Source organism: Nycticebus coucang, chromosome 15, assembly GCF_027406575.1.
Source record: "Nycticebus coucang isolate mNycCou1 chromosome 15, mNycCou1.pri, whole genome shotgun sequence".
NCBI classification, from domain to species: domain Eukaryota; kingdom Metazoa; phylum Chordata; class Mammalia; order Primates; family Lorisidae; genus Nycticebus; species Nycticebus coucang.
In genome coordinates, this window is record NC_069794.1 from 36,734,311 (window position 1) to 36,751,874 (window position 17,564).

Genomic DNA, 17,564 nt, shown 5'->3' on the forward strand with positions numbered 1-17,564 from the left:
AATAAAGTAATATTCAGTGTATATAGAATATGAAGGTTTTCCTCCTTGGAGGCAATATCAATATAAATATGAATAGAAAACAGTGTCATTGGAACTAGATAATAAATTAATTCAGTTAAATGAAAACTAGTCACCAAAGCAACTCCGTGCAGTAGTAGGAAGTCCTCATTCTTTGTACTGTGGAACGCACCTGACTTCTCTATTAAAAAAAGATGGCGTGTAATTAAAAACATAATGCCGTTTATTGGTTTCCGTAAGCATATAATGAGAAGTCCACAGATTCTGAAACTCGCTTTTCTTTGTAACTGTAGGTGTAATATAGAAATTTTAGTATTTCTTTTGATCCTTAACAAATCAAGAGGATATTTTGTCCCTCCTAAGGGCAAGGTACAGAGAACAGCTGAAAGACCTGCAGAAGACGGGGCGTCCAGAGAGCTGACAGCGTGAGCTTTCATACATGTGTGATTGATATTTAGTCCCTCGGGGAAGCACTTTTGAAATATTTGAGTTCCTTTAAAACTTATCAAGCTAAAAAACTCACGTGTATTTTCAGGGATACGGGTGAAATGAGCAGGGCGGTTCAGACCACTGTTTATGCAGGTGCACAGGAGTCAAAGTGTGAAACTCAAAGGGGCCAGGCGATTGAAGCTTACAAGAAGAGAATACTTTCTTCATAAAAGAGTGGGAACTGGAGGATGTAAGCAATTTTATAGAAAGAGTAAATAAGTTTTTTGAGGAGGCCAAAGGACCTGAAAAAAAACACAACAGCCTGGGAAGACTTTCTATGGGCTCTGGGGAACTTTAACTCGGGTCTTATTTCTTGTGAGTTTATCATCCATCCAGGACATGATAAGGAAGGTGCTCAAGACTATTGTCATTCCTCAACTTTAGAGAAAACCCTTCCCTGTGCTTCTGAGAAAGTAGGAAGCATGGTTCTGAGGCTATTGCCATAGCTCAAAGTACTCAGCTGGCTGAAGAGGCATACTTTGGGACATTGTGGAGTTTTTTTTGTTGTTGTGTTTTTTTTTTTTTAAAGACCCAACCGGAAAAAGATGACTTTCAAAGGTAGAGGTAGAAGTAAGAAGCAAGAAAACCAGCGTGTTTTGACGTAAGAAAGGACAGAGAACTGTTGCTTCCTGGTGGGAGAATAATTAATTATAAAAAAAGGCACGTGTGTGTGGATGGGAGGAAGGGGATTGATTATGGAGTCCTGAAGTTTGGACAGAGAGTTCTGTGAGCCTGAGGGATCAATGTGCCCAATGGGTCAGATTTGGAAATTAGGGAAGGGGTTTTTTAAAATTTTGTGCATGAGAATCACATTTTAATTTTTAACTTTTTATTGAGGCACTTGACTAAGTGGTTAAATTGTTTCTTGAGTAACAGACTGTCATTTCTTTGAATGAGAGCTTGTTATGCCTGGCCCACAGCAGCTCACCTCTACTTAGCTTACAATACACTTTATTTTTATTTTTTTTCACATCTTAAGTTTATTTACAAACTCAAATAGTATGCTGTTGAGTTCAAGAGTTTGATCCATTTTTCAAATAGAATACACCTTTTAAATGCTCTTCATATCTGTTAAATGGATGAATGAAAACATCTTTACTTCTTTAAGCAGTTGGTGTCTTACTACACTTTAAAAAATAAATGCATGGGGCGGTGCCTGTGGCTCAAAGGGGGAGGGCGGGTTCAAACCCCAGCCAAAAACTTCAAAAAATAAAATAAAATAAAAATAAATAAATAAATGCATGAACACACACCCATACTACACACACACATACATATGTGTATATGGTTATATGTGGTCATATTATGCTTATGGAATAAATTTGTATCTCCTACAGACATAAATACATATGTGCGGATAGATTAATATTCATATATGTATTCATACAATTTACACATAAATTTGTATACACGAACTCCACATCTCACAGTATTGGTAGTGTTGTACAGTATTGTTTAGAACAGGCTTTTCAAACTACTTTGCATTTTTTTAAATTTGAAGGGAAAAGATGACAACAGTGTAGCCCATGAAAGGAGGGGCAGGGACATGCCAATAGTGGGATCTCTCAGTGGAATCTGGGATAACTACTTCTGCTGGCTGGACTTCCTTCCTTTATAGAAGTCAGAGAAGTTTAGAGTCGAAGAAGCATGCTGCTTTCTTGCTTCTTTCTTCTACCTCTACCCTGAAAAGTCATAGTAGGTAAAGAATTAGCCGTCAGCTTGGCTATTTCTTAGATAAGGGTTCAGAATCTAAGGCTATGTCAGCATCTGATGGAGGGCACCCTCCATGTGCTAGCACACAGGAGCAATAGTCGATGATCAACATTCCAAATCCTCGCGAAGTTATTTTGTTTTTCATAGTATATTGATTACAATATCTGGCTTTCTGGATGCATTCAAATGAAATTTTAAGGATTGATTCATAACAGTATGGTATTTTAAGCTAATGATACAGTTAGGAATAATGAACAACATCACTTGACCTATTAGGACAGACTGTAAAATGATGTGGCCAATTTTAATTTGGACTTAATTATTGAGAGACTATAGGGTTTTAAAATTGCTATGGATTCATTTCCTTTTCAGTCTATTTTAGACTTAGAACTTAGAGAAAGACAGTTTTCTTTCCTATATCAGGATAATCATGGTCAATGAGAAAATCCAGGTTTCCTCTGTGTAGTTGAGAGAGATCATAAAAATGAGTCATTTGGGTACAGATAATGTTAGGATTTGTCACAGTAGTCAAAACTCTGTAAATTTTCTGGGGCATTTATTCGACTTGTGTGTAATCATTCTAGGAATTTTTGTGGTAATCGTTGGTTGGCTCTTCTTATTAGGAGCTTCTTGCATTCGAATTCTTCAAGAGACATCAGAACTAAATTCATGAGTCTTTTTTCAACTTAGAGGTTACTACAAATGGCCCTTTGAGCATCCGAGCAGGGATCTCCTTCAGTGTAGAGAATGCTCCCTGAGTAGTTGCATGTGCTCCCACTGGTCCTCAGAAGCTCTGGGCGGATTGCTGTATGGTTTGGTACCAGGGGGCTGACCTGCAAGGTGCCCGGTTAGCTCGTGACATTTGGCAGGTGTTCTCCAGGATCAGATTCGTTTTCAGAGTAGTTGAATCAAGTCAGTTCAGAGGTAATGGCGTGTTTCAGATCTTCAGAACGTTGGCAGCACAACTCAAAATGAGAAATTAAGAGCAAATTAAGCAGCATTAAAGCCTAATGGGAATAGGGATTAGAGTACATCAGTTGAAAACCTCACAATGGCAATTAGGGTTCCCTTAACAATCCTGAGGTTCTGGCATGAGGAACAGAGTGTTTAGCCAAACTCAGGATCAGATGGTAGGAAAGAAGTCCTTGTCGCAGGATTCTTTCACTGACATTCTTTCCCTTTCTGCTGGTTTTGTTAGTCATTCCCTATATGTTATCTTTGTATTGAGTAATGAGCGCGAATCCCCGGGAGCTTATATCATATCGGAGTCTTGCTCACGTCAGAGTCTGAAGTTCTTTTTAAGTGTATTTTTTTTATTATCAAGTATTAAAATCGACCTAAAGTTGTCCAGTAGAAGGACTCTTGTACAATACAAGGGCATGAGGTGAGAAAGGTGCCTTAAGTTAGCAGGCATGTAATGATAGAGGAACTACATAAATGCCTCCTAACTTAACTTAGTCGTAGACTAGAGAAGGGAATTTTCTGGTAGCAATTTAAAAGAGATAGTAAATAGTTGTAGACATTTTCAGTAATGAAATTTAAGCATTGCCAAGTCAACGTTCACGTTTGAGCTCTTCTCTTGGTACTTTTTACTAATAGTCTTGTATGTGTGGGAGAAATACATATATGTATATAATATGGAAATCTATATAGATATCTGTATATAATATGGAAATATATATGGGTATCTGGAAGGAAATATATGTATACATAGATTTATCTGTTTATATGTACTATGTAGATATCTATGTTATATGGAAATACATGTTATAGATATATTAATATATATGTTTAGACAAAGTGTTTAAAGATTACATGCCCTTTAACTAGACAATACTTTAACTTTTTAAGATGAAGCATTTAACAACTTAAAGGTCAGAAATGATGTCTTTTTCATTCCTCACTGTGTCTTCATACTGGAAAAGCTCAGCGAATGTTTGGTTAATATTTCTAATTCAGTTTGGTTTAAAGAAGTGCCTTCTGAGTGCCTGTTATGTGCAAGGCATTGATCTAGATGCTGCAGGGATCCCAGATATGTAACACGTGGTTCCTGATACAAAGGGAGTTTATCCTGAGAAAGCAGGATTAGATTGCAGGAGGAGGAAGAACTTTACATATTGCTTATTGGCTGCCTGTTTGCTAGGTTAGTATTTTATATTTTGTTTCATTTAATCCTCGGATGAACTATGAGGTTAGCTCTTTTATCTTCCTCTTCCTTAAAGAAACTGAGTCTCCAGAATGATCTGCTAATCTGGTGACAGCTGCAAACACCCAGCAGAGTCCAGCTGGATGCTTGATATAAGCCAAAAGCCAGCCTCTTCAGTATGCCTCTGTACATGCAGATAGACGTACATGTTGCCATTATATATGTATGTGATAAGTCGTATGGGCAGGTACAAAAATATAGTATTTAAAAATAATACATTTTTGAGCATGAGGTGGTGATACCTGATTTAGAGGATCCAGAAAGGCTCCCAGGCAGTGACAACTGATACAGACATTGGGAGGGTTAGTGGCAGGATGAGAGGAATCATTCAAAGCAGAGGGAATGTACCAGTACAAGTGCTGAGCTTTCTTAATGTAAGTGCCTATTTCCTCGTAATAATGCTATATATTGAGTATTTTAACAGCACTTGTAAAATAATCATTTTCACAGCACATCAAGTGGACACTGAAATAATGGAGTGTTTTCCCTAAGACAGGGCCAACTTTTGGCATATAATGTGTGCTGGACCTTGGATAGCTATTTATGGAGACACTTGACCTAAAGTCGTCAGTTACAAAGTTTAATTTAAAGAGATGGCTATCCTTTGACCTAGTTGGGCATAAGAGTGACCCAATGAATACCAATATGCTTGTTTCTACCTTTGGAATAATTGCTGATCACATTTCACTGCTTTGAAAATGTGTTTTATTCCTGTTAATTGGGGACAGATGAAGTTAACAATTAAATAAAAACAGTTACCCCATCACAAGAGCGCAAAGCCAGTCCTAGCACTTACAGTCTGGAATACTAATAGCAAGATGCAAACATCTCAATTCCTCATCTTCCATTCCTGTGTTAAATATTAATGTATTAATTTATATGATCACAGTCTGTCACTAAAGATTTTACTTTCTCTGTGCATTAAAGCTAAATGATAGTGCTTAAGCTTTCATTTACAAAGCAACTTACAGACTCTGGCTAATTCATCACATCACTTCTTAGATGGTTCTTATTTAAATATTATGATTGTTGTTTTATAGGCAGAAAATAGGCAAAGTGTTTTTATTTGCAGTATTTATTTACATTGCCCAGATAAAGTATTATACCTAGATTTCTACATTCAACATAATGATGTTAATTTCATTTATTTATTTATTATATATAAATATATATATAATTTTTTAGAGTCAGAGTCTCACTTTGTCAACCTCAGTAGAGTGCTGTGGCGTCGCACAGCTCACAGCAACCTCCAAGTCCTGGGCTTAGGCCGTTCTCTTGCCTCAGCCTCCCGAGTAGCTGGGACTACAGGCACCGGCCACAATGCCCGGCTATTTTTTTTTGTTGCAGTTTGGCCGAGGCCGGATTTGAACCTGCCACCCTCGGTATATGGGGCGGGTGCCCTACTCACTGAGCCATAGGTGCATAGTTTTTTTTTTGTTTGTTTGTTTGTTTGTTTGTTTTTTTACTCTTAAGAGACATTAAAGAGTAGATACTTACAGAGGAATAAATACCTTAGTCTGCTATAGCCAGCAGATATTTAATATCTCTGGTCCTTGTGGTTTATGCCAGTTCTGAAATTCAGTACATCCAAATTTTTAAATTATTTATTATTATTATTTAGTTATTTGTATGAATAGCTATACAAAGCTCCCACTGTTATGATAAATTATTAACCTTTAAAAGTCTTTTTTTTTTTTTTTTTGGATTTAAGTAGCTACTGTTTGTCTATTTCACATAGGATTTATGCTTCTTAATTACGGCAGCCAAATCACTCCAAATATCCTCTAATAATCTGTATAGTTCCATAAGAACAGATAAAAACATACAACCCCATGCTTTAGGCATAGTGGGAAGGTGGAAAAAACTATAGCCTTCAAATTATCTGCAAGTAAAAATACTAACTGGTAAACACCAGTTTCCCAAAAAGATGTTTCTCAAGTTCCATTCTTAAGTCTTTGTAGAGAACTGGATTATTAGAAAAATTGTTCAGAGAAGAGAAGATGTAACTGAGCTAATATCAACCCCTGAGAAAGTCTAAATTCAGAAATAACTGAAAAAGAGGCCTGAGTCTATCAGAGCGCTGACCAGAGAGAAAGGATGTAACCTGTGTGGGGGCCTTAGACAGTCTGGCATGGGAAGGCAGTGTTTCTGGGGGGCCCTAAAGAGATCCATGTTCTAATCCCTGGAGCCTATGAGAGTTGCCTTGTCATCTGCTAAAGAGACTGCAGGTGTGAATTTGTTGAAGGACTTGAGATGGGGAAATGATCCTGGACTATTTGATCCCTATGTGAAATCACAAGTGTTTTTATATCAGGGAAGAGGGAGAGAGTTGACTGTGGAAGAGGAGACAGTGTGAGGGTAGACCAGAGATCGGAGTGATGCACCCAGGAGCCACGGAGTGTCAGCAGCTAGCAGGGGAGAGGCTCAGAATGGATCTCCCCCTCCAGGTTCCAGAGGGAAGCAGCCCTGCTGACGCCCAAGTTTAGCTCCGAAGACTTAGTTTGGATTTCTGGCATCTAGAACTATAATCGGATACGTTTCTATTGCTTTAAGCCATTACATATGTAGTATTTTGTGTATCAGCAACAGGAAGCTCTAATACAGAGGATAACATGGGAAATTTGCCTATGAGAATTCTGTGGTGAAAGCAAAAAGAAGCAAGAGGACCCTGAAAAATAACAACAACAAATGAAAATGTAAGCAGAAAACATACAACATCCCTCTTTGCCCCCCCGCCCCCCACAAACCCTTCATTCAATAAGCTATATTTTTCCTGTACTAACAGAAGAGGGCTCTCTCAAAGGAGATGGTAAGAGACTGTCCTCATGGGCCTGAGTAATGTCACTTGCAGTTTTTTCCTCTTGCAGAACAAATGTCAAGATAGAGGGTTAGCACCTGTAGCACAGTGGTTACAGTGCCAGCCACGTACACTGAGGCTCGCGGGTTTGAACCCGACTTGGGCCTGCTAAACAACAAACACAACTGCAACAAAAAGTAGCCGAGCGTTGTGGTGGGTGCCTGTAGTCCCACGCTACTTGGGAGGCTGAGGCAAGAGAATGGCTTTAGCCCAAGAGTTTGAGGTTGCTCTGAGCTGTGATGCCACGGCACTCTACCCAGGGCAACATAGTAAGACTCTGTCTGAAAAAAAAAAAAAGAAAAGATAGAGGGTCCTTCACAGTAGTGTCCTCCAACCTTATTTAAATTTTCTGAACTCACGTTGTTTTTTTTTCAAAAGCCAGTTAGAGAATCTGACTTTTAGATACTTAGGATCTTATAGGTACTTGTTTCTTATTGAAGAAAAAGTCTTTGGTTCATTCTGTAAACATTTATTAAATGCCTTCTGTGTGCACTGATTCCATCTGGTAGAGGTAGGGGTTAGTGTGATGGTCCCATTGTAGTGAAATTCTCAGGCATACACGCAGCAGCTCAGAAGATGGGTGGGTTGGTCTTCCCGTGTGTCCTGGCACTCATGGCAGAATGAGCTACGTGGGGAGGGTTGGGGGTGGCAGGCCAGGGTGTCAGAGACTTAGAAAAGGAAATTCAAGGATCAGGAGCAGATACCAAAAATAAGACAGAAAATGGTTTTTTTAAGGTAGGTGAAAATGAAGTGGTTCGGACTATAGGCTGGGAAGGTGAAGATGCTAGTAGCCATTTGTTAATATTGGCAGAAACAGGCCAGTCAGCTTAAAGACCCGGGGCCAAGCTGGCCGGTGACCAGCAAAGATTAAGAATAAATTTATTTAATTCATGGATATGCAGTACAAATGACTTCTTATAAAACAGTTGACTGCGCTCCTCTTTTTTTTTTTAAACTTTTTTCTTTTAATAGAAAAATGTTTATAAGACTGTTCCAAATGCAATTATAATAAGTTTGTATTACCATGTTTAGAAATTTGGCATATGCTTGCTTAGATTATGTAGTTTTTCAAATGCTGCACTTAAAATAACAGCTGAAAATATATTGAAGGTGATATTAATTTATGTAAGAACTGCTTTCTAAATAAAAATAAATAAAACTATAAAAAGCTTTGTTTTATTTTTAAAGGTATAAAAAGCTTATTATTTTTATTTTATTTTATTTTTTTTGGTAAGTTCAAATCTGATACGTTGGTCATTGCCAACGCAAGTGTTTCCTTTTGTGAACCCATCCAGTCCATCTCTTCCCCTTCTCGCTCAGTGTGAGGAACGTTGCACTCTGAGTGTTGTGGAGGGGACAGTGCTCTCCTGGTCACTTTTATCAGAAGGAAGGAAAAGTTTCTCTTATTCATGCTTCGATCCACAGAATGCTTCTCCTGCCAGCCACCAGATCTTATGTAGCCATAAAAGCAAAACAAATATGCAAGTTAAATGGAATCATTATTTCAGAAAACTATCAAATTCAAATTACCATCACATCTGTGGTGGACGATGATTTTTTTTGCTAAATATGGCTGTCAATTCCAGACTGTTAAGGCATGGGGTTTTTTTTTGAGCCTGATAATCCTGGTCTGCTGAGACCTGTGTATTCCTTAACTTCCTTCTGTTTGAACTAGTAGGAAGCCATCATTATGGGTCCCGGTGCTGTCGTTTGGTCTGTGCTGAACTGCATGCATCACTGTTAAGTCTGGCTCCATTCCTTTTCTGCTAAATTAGCCCTGACTGTTAAAGTTATATCTTCACATGTTGCTAGTACAATAGTAGAAAGCATGCTAAAAACACACCCTGAAATCACATGACATTCTAGTAATAAAATGATCCACAATTTAGTTATGTTATTGTTTAAGATCATCATTGAAATTAATGACAAACTTTTTCCTAGAGATAAACCAGGATCTCTGACATTATGTTCTTTGTCCTTTTTGGATCCAAAGTTCACAGTATGCTACTAGAATCAAAGTTAGACTGAGTTAGAAACAAACAAACAAACAAAAAAGGCACGAGAAACTACCTTTTCGTCTCTTAGGTAAGATGATAAGCTTAAAAAATAGTACATTACTCTGTCCACTCAAATTGCATTATTGCATTTACTATAGATTAAAAGATAAAAGAAAATAGAACTTCAAAGATTTGGGGGCAATGGGTGTTAAATAAATCAACTTGCCCTGGTGCTGTGAGATGTAGGGTCGTGGATTTTATTAATGACCCTTAATAGCTATCATTAACATGTAGAACCTTTAAACGGGACTTTGTTTTTTTTGAATGTTAAGACTGTGGTTTGAGATAATTTTGGTTGCTTATTTCTGCTCTATTTAGTCTCTACTATAGCCTTTCCTTTGTCTGAAAGCTTTTGATTGTCATTGAAAAATATCTGATCTGCTCGGCACCTGTAGCTCAGTGGCTAGGGTGCCAGCCACATGCACTGGAGCTGGTGGGTTTGAATCCAGCCCCAGCCTGCCAAACAACGATGACAACTACAACCAAAAAAATAGCCGGGCATTGTGACAGGTGCCTGTGGTCCCAGTTACTTGGGAGGCTGAGGCAAGTGAATCACTTAAGCCCGAGAGTTGGAGGTTGCTGTGAGCTGTGATGCCACAGCATTCTACCCCGGGCAACATAGTGAGCCTCTGTCTCAAAAAAAAGAAAAAAAAGAAAGAAAAGAAAAGTATCTAATCAGGGTCGTCCTGGATGCGGGCTACCTTTCTTATGTTGAGTGGTATCTTTAGTTTGACCTTGTTGTAGGTTGAGCATAAGAGCAGTGGAAAGCATTTGAAACTTATGCATCATTAGCTTTCTTGCACCAGATTTTTAAAATTCAATTGATCTCCTTTTTGAGACTTGTATGACTTGATTTAGGAATAAACGTTTACAAGTAGTTACTGTTCTTGAATTTGGCTTTAGGTACAACCCAATTAACACTTTGTATATTTCATACTAACATGAATATCCTGGAGAGAGGGCCAGGTTTTTATTATTTTAGTATACTTCCCAATATTAAGTCGACTTTATCATTCCCTTTTATTTTTCCCATCCTGCCCTACTTCCAGGCTTATTATGTATTTGTGGCACTCCATAATTAATGACTGTGGCTAATTTTAGTGTCTACTATCCATCTCTTGATGTGAAGATCACTTCATCACTATCGCAGCATGTTCCGGTGCACACAAATGTCACACACAGCAGATTTTTTTTTTTTAATTGGTTTAAAACAGGGTGTCCAACCTGCAGCCCATGGGCAGCATATAGATTATCTGAGGCCTGTTTTGCCTCTCTGTGGTGTTGGATATCATGGAAATTGTGCACAGACCTTTCTTTTTGGCTCACTGACCAGCTTTTGTTAGTGTTGGTGTTTTTAATGTGTGGCAGAAAAAAACTTAAAAATAATTTTTAATTATGCTTTAAAAATCAGTGTGTCCAAGAGGGACAGAGGGAGGGGGGTGGGGCCTTGGGTGTGTCACACTTTATGGGGGCAAGACATGATTGCAAGAGGGACTTTACCTAACAATTGCAATCAGTGTAACCTGGCTTATTGTACCCTCAATGAATCCCCAACAATAAAAAAAAAAAAAATCAGTGTGTCCAATTAGACCTCAGCCAGGTGAGAAGATATCTTCTTTCAGATCATGATACGTAAAATCTCCTACTAGTCCCAATAAAAAAGTATGATGTCTTGATTTGCAGGCCATTTTTTTTTCACCAGCTTACATGTCAACCCATACTTGCAGAGGAACTAATCTGAGTAAGGCCGCTGAATCCTGTTAGGATAAACTAATGGGGACCATACAGATGGATGCCTTAGCAATTCTTCAAGAGAAATGGCATAAATAAAACAAAACTCAGGAACGTGATGCTGGACAGTGCTTATTTTTAAGATTTCTCAATTTCTCCTTGTGTTAGACTCTCACCGATCCTGGTCATAATTATGTCACTGAAACTAACATGGGATGTTATATCATCTCACTGAAAGTCATCTCAATGAATTATCTCATTGACAGTGGCATGGGATCTTTCATACTCATATAATTAGGAATTATCTTTGAGAATAACATCGAAAGAACAGAAAGAAGAAATGTTTCAAGTTTCTTGATTTAACAATGGATTATTACTGTGTGCAGAGAGTTTGTTCATCATTTGCTTAAAGAACATTTTAGAATGTTTTGTGCAATGTACTCCATTCTAATATGAAGGCAGTAGACGAGCTAATATAAGGGGCTGGTAGGGGAATGAGCAGGTGGGGAGAAGGGAGGGGAGTTGGTCACGGTGTATGACACACGTCTTGAGGGCGGGACACAATTATAAGAGGGACTTTAACAGATGCAATCAGTATAACCTAATTCTTTGTACCCTCAATGAATCTCAAACAATAAAAATAATATTTAAAAAAAATAGAATGTTTTGTGAGTTGTGACCATTATGCTAAATAAGGTAACACCTAAAGTAATACCATAATGATCACCTAGAAAGAGGACAGGATATTGAATTGCAATTGTTTTCACTTCCTGGCAGCCCAGTAAGCACATCTGTGAACAGCCCAGTAATCTTAAGCAAGTCACTTAAGCTTCCTAAGCTTAATGTCTGCTTCTGCTAAAATGGAAATGATACTCTAAGGCCACTTTCTACCATGGCAGATTTTTTTAGAAACTAGAAAGAATCTGTATCAAAAGATTTCACAGGATTCTTATAATACTTGGTGATCTTAAAGTAAACAAATCAGGTATATAAAATGCCTGAGAAATATAATGCTCAGCACAAAATAGTTGAGCATTAAGAAAAGTTTTGTGGGCTGGGCATGGTGACTCATGCCTGTAATCCTAGAAGTCTGAGAGCCCGAGGTGGGTGGATTGCTTGAACTCAGAAGTTGGAGACCAGTCTGAGGAAGAGGAAGACCTTGTCTCTAAAAACATAGCCAAGTCTTGTGGTAGGTACCTAGGTAACTGTTATCCTAACTCCAAGGGAGGCAATAGGATCAGTTGAGCCCAAGAGCTTGAAGGTGCTGTGAGCTATGAGGCCTTGGCGCTCTACCGAGGGTGACAAAATGAGATTCTGTCTCAAAAAAAAAAAAAAAAAAGAAAGAAAATAAAAAGAAAAGTTTTATGTTGCCCGTTCCTATTTCTGAATCTCTTACCTTCTTCCTTCTTCATTTCATCTTTCCTTAAACACCCTGGCACCCCATGCGCATTTTGAGATAACAGGACTCCAAGACCTTTGTTACATTACTTTGTAAATTGTTCTTATTTGTTATTAGGATTTTATGTTTGAATGTATTTAAAAGTCAACACATTGAAGTATAAGCACCGTAGCTGACTACATTTCTGTTTGTGCCTATTTATCCAAACTGTATACTGTTTCCACTGGGAGTATTCACAGCTATGTAAGATGAATTTGTAGTTTTTAGCTACAAATTAGTATGTCTCAGAGAAGTTCATTTTTTTTTTTAAGGGATCTGTCACCCAGACTGGAGTGTAGAGTCATGATCACAGCTCAGTACAACCTCAAATTTCTGGGCTCAGAGGGTCCTTCCACCTCACCCTCCTGAGCAGCTGGTATTATGTGCATGTACCACCACATCCAGCTGATTTTGTAATTTGTTATAGAGACAAAGTCTTGATGTGTTGCCCAGGTTGCTCTCAAACTTCTGCCCTCAAATGATCCTCCTGCCTTGGCCTCCTAAACCACTGGGATTACAGGTGTGAGCCACTGCACCTGGCCTGATTCTTTTAAAAACAACCTTTAAAATAATTATAAATACAGGATTACAGCTCTCTCTACCCCCTACCTTCAATTAATGATCCTCAAAATGCTGTTCATGTTTGAGTTGACATGATGAGATTTGTTTTTCCTGTTTTACAACTGTAGGTGATAATTTTCCTTTAAGAAACTACTGACCACAGAGCTTAGAATGAAGAAAAGCATATAGAAGATTCTTTGCTGGTCTTTATTGCTTTGCTGCATTAGGGAAGTTTACAGTTAGGCCAAGGGAGCAAGAACCCATTAGTCAGGGGCTGCTGTCGCTATGAAGATTTGTGTTCTCCGTTTTAGGGAATGTTTTGGAACTAAGGACCACACATCATTTATAACCATCAGGACAGGATGAGTTATCCTATAATTTGGACTAATATATACCCCCAGCCCAACATACACACATCCTTAATAGAAGGTTGATGTCAAGGTAATGTTTAGTGCTAAGGACAAGGTGGCCTGAAGATATTTCTATGGCAACAGAAAGACCCCCGTGGATATCTGTCTTCTAACGTTGCTGCTGTTTATTAGAGGCTGCCTGTTCTACAGTCTGTAATTATCATTAGGTAGAAAAGGGTTGTTGAACGTGGGTGGACTGCTTGGCTGCAGCTTTCTGACTGATTGTTTAGCACAACTTTGAAATAAAATTCAAAGGAATATTAAGGACCTGAGATTATTGTGCTCCTTGTCTCTGTAGGTAAACTCATAGGCAATTATAGTATGTTTGCTGAATGGAGATGAAGTTTTTGAACAGACAATGTACATACCACACAAAAACATGATTTAAGAATGATCGTCTTTGTTAAATGATTTTACTGTGTATGCACTTATACTTTTTAGGGTGATCTATTTACTTGAAAGGAAAAGACACCCCAGTCAAAGCAGGCTTTGAATTAATCAAGTTGTCATTTGAGTATTTTCCAAGGGCTAATGGTCTGTGATTTAAAATTTGTCTTCTGATTCTACAACCAGAACTCTGAACTTCCAACATATTTCTTTTTTCTTTTTGTGAAATTTAAAACAGATGGGCCAACAAAAATCTAACCTCAATTAGAATGTGTATGAAGTATTTTGTTTCCCTTCATATAGTCAGGGGTAATACATCTGGTATGTAATAATATGTCATTACTAAAGGGAAAACAGATAGAAATTTGGCTAATCTATGCAGAAAAATGAGTTGACTTCACTTTTTTTCTAGAATGAAAGTTTCAATTATTGTGTCGCAAAAACCAGTTTCTCGCTATGCTTGATTAGGTTTTCTTAGACATTAGACGCTACAGAAGTTTTGTAGTTATTAGTCTATTTAATGAGATTTTCATGAGTAGTGATACAATTGCATCACCTTATCTGGAAACCATATTGTCATTCCGTTAAAATACAGAGTCTTGAATGAATTAATTTCACTGAAGTTTAAAGTTATTCTGTAATGTATTATATTTAAAAAATATAAAAAGTTTCAGAATATATTCTCGTGTTCTATGGACACCTGTTTGGATAGTTATTGTCATTAGCAATTAATAGCACTTACTGGAAAGAGAAATAAGAGCATAATGGTTTGGTATATTGACTATTAGGGACTAGCTTACAGGAATATGCACCTGTGGAGGTCTGATTAGTTGCCTGCTCTCATCTGCTCTGACACGTCGTTGTCTTGCTTGGGTAATTTTATTCTCATGTCAATGCTAGACTCTTTAACTATCCTATATATATCCTATAAGATATCATAAGGAGTCTAGCATATATAGGATATATATAGGATGTTTGTGTGTGTATGAGACATAATTTATGTCATATATATATATAGCCTATATATTCATCCTGTATGTCTGTATATATAGGATATATAGGATATATGTATATAAGCTAGGGAATATATTAGGAGAATTGGCTGAGAAGCCCCACAACAGGCCATCGGCATGCTGGAGAACCAGGGAGGCTAATGGTTTATCACTAGGTCTGAGCCTGAAGGTTCGAGAACCTAAGGCGGTCAGATGGGATACTGGTGCCGGTTAGAGCCCAAAGGCCAGAGACCCTGGAGTCCTAATGTCCAAGTACAAGAGAAGAAAGGAGTCCTGGTTGCATAAGAGGGAGCCGATTCACCTTTCCTTTGCCCTTAGCTGATCCATGCTGTCCTCCCACACTGGATGAGGGTGGAGCTCCACTACTCAGTTGGCTGATTCAAATGCTAATCTCTTTGGAACACTCTTACTGATAGACTCAGCATGACGCTTTACCAGCTATCTGTGTGTCTCTTAATCCAGTCAAGTTGATACCTACTCTTAACTGTGGCAAGCTCATGTACAACTTTAAACTTTTCCTTTTCACGTGGCTCAGCTGCCTGTTCCTTACTTTGCAGTGTGTTTGAGGGGTTTTGAGGGGGAGTTATTGACCTCTTGGTCTTTTCCCTCCCTTCCTCCTAATAAGTGAGAATGGTAAGATGAAGAGAGAAAAAGCAGCAATGGGAGATTCTTTACAGTCTGGGCTGGCTCGGCCCAGTTCTTTGCTGGTGGTGACCTTGGTGATGAAGTGTTCTCACTTTTATTCCCGCTTCTTGAAGGACCTCCCAGAGGAGGGCAGCCGCGTTTTTGTGCAGTCTGCCAGTGGTCTGTGACTCCACCCCTCTCTCTGGACAGAGTGGCCCTGACTGGTGGCCTCTTGGGCGGCTCCACTGTACAGTTAGTTCCCTGATGTGGGGCAGCTGGTCTTGTGGCTTTTTTCACTCCACCTGCCTCTGCTGTTGCCATCAGAGTCGCACCTCATGACTGCCTGCTGCGGTCATCCTGCATGGCTGGATACCTTCTCTGCAGTGTCCCCTAATCCATGGCCCTGTCACATCATTGTAATACCATAGAGGAGGAATGTAGGCTCCTAGAGAGAAGATACAGATGAGAAGAAAGTTCCCATGTAGATAGATATAGATGCCCTCACTCACCTGCCCTCCACTACTTATTGGTCTCTGTTTTCATTTTTCCCCATTTTGAGTAAATACAAGGATAACTGATAAGAAGTATTGTTTAAACTCACATCCATCCAAGATTGAGTGGAGAATTTCCCCCTTCCTGTAGGTACTGTTACATTAATTCCGATAACAGATTCCATTGGCATCCATCTGTTTATTTTTAGTTAGAGTAAGCATCTAATCCACATATTTTTCCATACTTGCCAGCATAGCTGGAGGACACACAATTCCATGATTCTTTTTTCTCCCCTGTCTTTTGGCCAAGCTTAGATGAAGATTTTGAGTCTCAGAGCTTCTTCAGTCACATTTTAAAAAGCCCTGAGGGGATTGTCTGGCCCCAGATATTTATGACTCTTTTTAAATAGGAAATGGTTTATCTCCGTCTTCAGCTTTGGATTAGTGAGCGAGTCGAGTGCAAGCGGAAACAGCCTGCAAGTATCCTTTAATAAGGTTTGCTTTAAGGGAAAAAAGAGAATGTCCGGTATTATATATAATGTTATCCTTTGTATCTGAAAATTATTAGCCAGATAATCTTTTTAAACATAGAATGATTTGCTCTTTGAACATCTTTTAGGAATTCATTATGTGCTAGGCACAGATCATACAAAAGGAGAGAAAGGTTTTTTTGTAGGAGGAAGAGAAATGCTTTAATAGGAAGGGATAATCTAAGTAGATTAGATACATAGCAGTGAAATCTAAGTAGATGCCTGAAGAAGTAGGAGTTGGGCAGGTGAGTGGAGTGAGGGAGAAGAGTGTTCCCTGGCAGGAACACTTCCAGGGGCCCAGAATGAAGAGAGAACAGGGAACCTTGTAGAACTAAAAGTCCGGAATATTTTGAACTTGTAGAGAAAGTGGGGTAGTCTTATTTTAGGGTGATAAACAGAAACCAGATCATGAGAAAGTTTTTTCTTTCCTTTTTCTTTTTTAAAAACATGGAATGCTTCACAAATTTGCGTATCATCCTTACGCAGGGGCCGTGCTAATCTAATCTGTATCGTTCCAATTTTAGTATATGTGCTGCCGAAGCAAGCACCATGAGAAAAGTTTCATTTCATAATCATCTTAAGAGAATTGGAGAACTACAAAAGCATTTTAAGTAGGCACATCATATCTTAACACATTGTTAACTGGTAGTTTTACACAGAAGCTATCCTGTCTCAATGGCTATTATTACAGTGACGTGATCAAGAAAGCTGTTATATTATCCTACATCATCTTTTGTTTTAAAAATTGTAATAGTTAATGCAGGTACAAACATGAGTTAACTCGTGATCAGTCAACAACATTTGGGCATGCAAACACAAGTTAACTGGTGGCCAATCAACACTGTGATAAGATTAGTATGTTAGAAATATTGCTGATAAGTACATAATTGATCGGGCAATGTTAGATTGAAGAGGCAGAAGAAATGCAGGAAGATCAGTTGAGAAGCTATTGCAGCCATCCAGGTGTGGCATGATGGTGCCGCAGACTAGGGTTGTGCAGCGGGTGGGTATAGAGAGATCTAGACAAACTAGATCCCTG

General features: G+C 38.5%; 1 protein-coding gene and 1 non-coding gene across 7 annotated transcripts in view; one reads left to right on the forward strand and one right to left on the reverse strand.

Moving 5' to 3' along the window:
- The window catches only part of KLF12 (KLF transcription factor 12), a 490,726-nt gene that overhangs the window by 245,578 nt on the left and 227,584 nt on the right, over window positions 1-17,564 (forward strand). The window lies entirely within an intron of this gene.
- LOC128567047 (U6 spliceosomal RNA) lies at window positions 16,967-17,073 on the reverse strand. The gene has a single exon (XR_008374722.1). It is a non-coding gene; the product is annotated as a U6 spliceosomal RNA (small nuclear RNA).